This window comes from Bidens hawaiensis, unplaced genomic scaffold (genome assembly GCF_021521415.1).
Source record: "Bidens hawaiensis isolate Kalapana, Puna unplaced genomic scaffold, B.hawaiensis_p1.1 tig00041884_1, whole genome shotgun sequence".
Classification (NCBI taxonomy): domain Eukaryota; kingdom Viridiplantae; phylum Streptophyta; class Magnoliopsida; order Asterales; family Asteraceae; genus Bidens; species Bidens hawaiensis.
Genome location: NW_027497429.1, coordinates 46487 through 52109, shown reverse-complemented (window position 1 = coordinate 52109; position 5623 = coordinate 46487). Strand labels below are relative to the sequence as shown.

Here is a 5623-nt window from a genome sequence, read left to right as displayed (position 1 = left end):
ACATTCTGATGTGGAGTAAATGGGTTTCGAACAAGTGCAATATCCATGCATGGAGAGCCCTCGAACGAAGGAATATTCGAGTAACTGATAGTGTGTAATTTTGACTTCAGGTAATTTCTTTCCTTTTCTTTTTTGCGGTTGTCCTCCGGCTTGTGAAGGTTTCCGGTGGGTGTGTGGTCGGTGTTTGCGTTTATAAAAGTTCACAGTTCAAAAAAAAAAAAAACTAGATGTGTCTGTTGAGCTCAAGCTTGTTATCCTTAGAAATGGTTACAAAAAGAAATCAGACAAATACCTACAAGAAAAGAATCAAATCTCCATCAGCCTAGGTTTTGGGTAATTAGAATGCAAATCCAATGTTAGAGCATCCACTTATATATGTTGTGAATTGTTCTTCTAACATAGTTCTTTCGTGTATTGTTATAACAAATTGTTGACCTCAAGTAAAAGGTTGATTATTAAATGGTTTTACTCAACTATCAAAGTTTATATTTTGACTTTAGATAGTCAGATACAACACATAACATGCAGGGATAAACAGTGATTTGCACACCCCTTAACTACATGTTCGGCCAAGAAAAACATATAAATAATAGAAGCTAAACAATTACACGGTCAGCTCCAATATCCAAACTAGACAACTACTAAAACTGGCAAACCAACCATCAAAACTGCCATATCATGAACCGAACCGTCTGAATCCCAAACCAACAACTTGCTTCAATTTGTGTGGTTCAGTTGATTTCAACGGTCTACAAACCACCCCTAGTAAATAAGTAAAGATGATAATTTTCTATCTTCATTCATAATATATATTTATCTATATATACCTACTCATAATTGCACCATCCAGGTATTAGAAACAGCAATAACCAACTAAAGAACACAGCATAAGTATCTAACCGCACTCTCACCTTGTCTAAACCAAAAAACATATAAATAAGCCCACCTTATTCCCTGCACAAGTCAACTAAAAACTACTTTTGGCATGTTCAATGTCACAAAATATCTACTTTTCAATCACCATGTTCCAAAGCTGCATCCAACATGATCTTGAGTGATGATGTTCAACCGTTCTCGCATCACCGCCATTGACGGGTATTTAGGAAAACATATTCTATAAAAGCATGTGTGGGAAGAAGGCAGAAGCTCGATAGAATCATTGGTTTTGTAAATATAAAGCTTAGAAGCTAAACCGCCAAAACCATCCACAGGTAAATGCTTCAAAGAGGTCCAAAAGAAAAGCAGAACCTTTCGCCGCTCGCCTGTCATTTCCCCCACAATCTGCTAACAAAAAGTTTTGTCAATAATAATAATAATAATAATAATAACAACAACAACAATAATAATAATAATAGTTAAACATACCTTCCAAAACCAGGATATTTGAGGATCAGTTTCTTTATACCCATTATATTCAGTATGGGTCTTCCAATCTTCAACAGAAATAACATTCTCGCTGCCATGTAACATGGCATCATGATCCTCAAACACTAAGGTATTAAAAACCAATTTTTGAATCTTTTCATCACCAACAATATCTGCGAATCCCTTTGCGAATTTGGCCACTTGTTTGGCAACAGATGTAACAAACCGATGCTTAATAAGAAGGTCAACATACTCCTTTCTGTTTCTACTATTCACAACAACACTTTTACCATTAGCAAAAAGCTCAACAACTTTCATAGACCCTAATTCTTCGACTTCATGAACAAATGTTAGACCGAGTGCATCTTGATCTACTATAACCGGATCCATATCCAATATTTGTTTGCAGCTATTGTAGAAATATGGATCTGCATCTTTTACATCTTCCAATGATATATCTGTTCCAGCAAGTTGCAAGAAAAATGTACGGTCAAACGTTATGCCAACTTGTACTTTGTGCATTAATGCTAACGCGATTACCCTCCCTGCAAACTTGAAGTATCTTAGATGCAACGGGTCAACCTTTGATGCTGCAAATATATAAAAACAGATACATGAACATATCTTATAAGATTAATAGATGTTTAGAAAAATGTTTCCAAACAATAGGGCTGTTTAGTAGCCTCTTCATGATTCCATTGAGAAGAGTGTGTCTGGTTCATTTAATAGACATCTCTTAATGGATCATGGAGCCTCTTAATAGGTAAGTTTTAGAAACATGTTGAACGATTCAGAGGCTACCTGTTAATTGATCAGGCCTCTTAATGGTTCAGCACAAGGTTGCCAAACGGCCCCTAAGGGTGTAAACAAGCCAAGCTCTCGTGACCTACTCCACGTCGGCTCACTAAACAAGCTCGAGCCTAGATTGGCTTAAACGAGCTACAGTCTCAAAACAAGTTTATTTAATAAATGAACCCGAGCTTAACTGATCGAGCTCATGGTGGCTCGTGAGCTTGAACAAGCCTATCCTTCATATACCTTTTATATAATATATATTTATATAAATATGATTGTTATTATTATATTACTATAAATCAAGTTATAAGAAAATAACCACTAAATATATAATATGTTATGCATAGAATCTTTAATTAATTATATATATAACGAAAAATGTATATAAATTAATTAACAAACAAAAAAAGAGCCGAGCTCGGGCCTCAAAATAAGCATGTTCAATAAACGAGCATGAGCTTCACTTATCGAGCTCAAACTGGCTTGCGACCCTAAACGAGCCTATTATTTATATATATATATATATATATATTTTAATTTTATATGCATACACACACACACACAATTATTATTGGTATATATAAATTATGATAAAAAATAATTAACAAATATATATACATATATATATATATATTAATTATAGATATAAAAAAACTAACTAAAATGTATATAGATTAATTAAAATACAATAAACAAGCTGGGTTCAAGCTTTGAATAACTACTCATGAGCCAAACTCGAGTTCTTGAAAGAAAGCTCAAAACAAGCCGAGCTCAGGCTCGGTTTCGCTTGTTTACACCCCTATTAAATCCCAATGAAAGAAAGATAAGTCAGTTAATAATGAATTGGAATTGAAACCAACTGTTCTTTAGTTTTAGCTAGTGTTATACAAATGATTAGAAAAAACACAACAGTAACTTGTATCAAATAAAATAAAAAAAGAAGATTTATGCATATGGTTAATGGATCAAATGTTTAAAGAGCTTACCAGTGGGACTATTAACCGCAATCCGAAACCTGACCCTAATGACTATTAACCCGAAATCGAAAGTACCCGTACTCATGAAACCCAAACCCGAATCTAACTAACCCAAGTACAACCCGAACTAATACGAGTCAAGTACCGAGTACTTTTTAATGAGTTTCAGGAAAACCCAAAAAACCCGTTTGACTAAGTATTCCATTCAATTATAATATCTCCAGCCTTATCATATTCAATGAATATCGCTACCTAACCAATTCCATTTTAAGTCACCTATTTCGTTCCAATTCCAACCCCATCTATCGATTACCATTCCAACATTCTTTACTTCCATAGATTATATATGACTATTTATTCAATCAATCGATTGGTTTTTCAGGGTCGGTTCATCAGTCGACCGGATCTTCATTCCATCAATCAAATCGTTCATCAGACTCTTTCAATTGGATTAGGTGGTCTGTTAGTTACTTATGTAAGTTAAAATTTGAAGATGACATATTTGCTTGAATTTTAGCATATATATGTTATTTTAAGTTTTTTTAGGTCAAATACTCATAAAACCCGAAACCAAATAACCTGAACCCGGGGGAGATTAGGGTCGAGTATGAGTACTCAAAATAAATTTCTCGAACCCAAAACCCGAAAGTATGAACCGAATAACACCCCTACTTACCGGGATTAGGAAAAAATCTTCTACGGTCATTCGGGCAGGCGATAAATAAAGCATTTTGAGGATTAAATATTTCTTGACACACCAAAAAGAACCATTCGCGTAACACACCAGGTCCTGTAGCTTCCTCATTATTAAACTCCATAAATAATCCACCACGGAGATTTTCAGGTTTCGCCTTTGAAAAATAGTTAAAAGATTCAGATAACAACTGTGATCTATCAATAAGCATCTCATGAAGCTCTTCATCCTCACGCTTCATCTCAGGAAGCATCAACATTACCAAATGCCTTCTAGATTCAAAGTCCAAAAGATCCTTATGCCCGATAATCCATTTATAGTCCTCGCCTCTTTTAGCATATCTAACAATCAAATACCGCAGGGAAACGTCGGCTAACTTCATGTTTGACCAAAAAACATCTTCCGCCCCTTGATAAAGCTTAGCAATACCGAGCGTTTCCTTCAAGATTGCCAAATACTGATCCCAATCAGCATCTTCTTTCCGTTTTATTCCCATCTCACATTTAACCTTTTCAAGACATCTCCTCATTTTCTCAAACAACTGAAACAAGATCAAAAACAGATCTTTTACTTCATCGTCATAACACGAGAGGTTGTACATCATGGGAACCGGTATGCACCCTTCAAAATCAGGAAGATCTTTAATCGCAGCCTTTACCGGCCTCAAAAACACAGCAAAATCCCTAACCTCATTCGGCGAAAGATTAACATCCAAACCCTCGGTCAGCTTACTAGCAAGCTCGCTCACAAACGGGAAAACATCCTTAAACGAAACCACATACATCCTATTAGCAAACTGAGCATAATTTCTCAAACCTCTCCCAATCCTAACATCCTCCACCATCGACCCCAAACTACTCCTACAGAAACTATACAACGGATCATCTCGAACCCCTGACCTCCTCAACAAATTACAAAACTCCAACGCCACAGGCGCGCACTGTGAATACAAAACCCGTTGCAACCCAGTCTTCAACGACGACAACAACATCCTAATCGACTTCTCCGCCAGCTCCTTATTACACTTACTCGGCGACCTATAAAGCATGACCAAAGCCGAAGGCGCACACAAGGATTGAAATATGTTCAAATGAGACACGAGATTATTAACATGGATATCCTTCTTAGCAGTCATATCTAAAAACACGATCAAGACCGCTTCCACCGGCTTACAGATAAACCCTGTCTCCCCTCTTAACAACCGATAAACGGTGGAAACCAAGGTATCAACCAAATGCCATACCTGGGGGTGCTCGGTGCTGCGCATCCGGCCGACCAAATGCAAGCCAGCGTCGTTCTTGATCATACATTCTGCTAAGCTATACTCCGACTGAAGCTGGCGGCCTTGGTAAATCAACCGTTGCTCGATCGTTGGAATTCCGGTGACCGACTGTATCTTTTCGAGGATAAGTTCAATTTTGTCGGTGGGTTTGCCGTTGAGGACAAGGGTTTTGCCGTTGGAGATTAATCGGACGAAGAAATGGATACGGTCTGGGTCGGATGAGCCGGAAGTGGAAGTGGTGAGTTCGGGGGTGGTCGAGATGGCGAGTGGGGTTAGGGTTAGGGTTGGGGTCTAGTTTACGCATGATTCGGGTGAAGGAATCGGAGTCGTTGAAGAAGGAATCGGAGTCCAGGTGGCGTTTCATTGGTGGTGATCGGAGACTCAAACGACGTCGTTGGCAGTTGTGGTGGTGGGTTTACGTCAGACCACCGAAAGGAATGGTTTGGAACGGTGAATGATAATGATGATGATGATGCGGGGTTTTACGGAATTCAGAGAATACAATAATAA

The 5623-nt window shown here is 37.6% G+C and overlaps 1 pseudogene across 1 annotated transcript; it reads right to left on the bottom strand.

Moving 5' to 3' along the window:
* Positions 1–271: 271 nt before the first annotated feature.
* LOC143593287 (E3 ubiquitin-protein ligase UPL5 pseudogene) lies at positions 272–5404 on the bottom strand (annotated as a pseudogene). The gene is made up of 3 exons (XR_013146079.1): positions 3814–5404; positions 1366–1955; positions 272–1281 (listed from the first exon to the last, which is right to left on the bottom strand). The product of XR_013146079.1 is annotated as an E3 ubiquitin-protein ligase UPL5 pseudogene (transcript).
* Between the last annotated feature and the right edge of the window lie 219 nt (positions 5405–5623).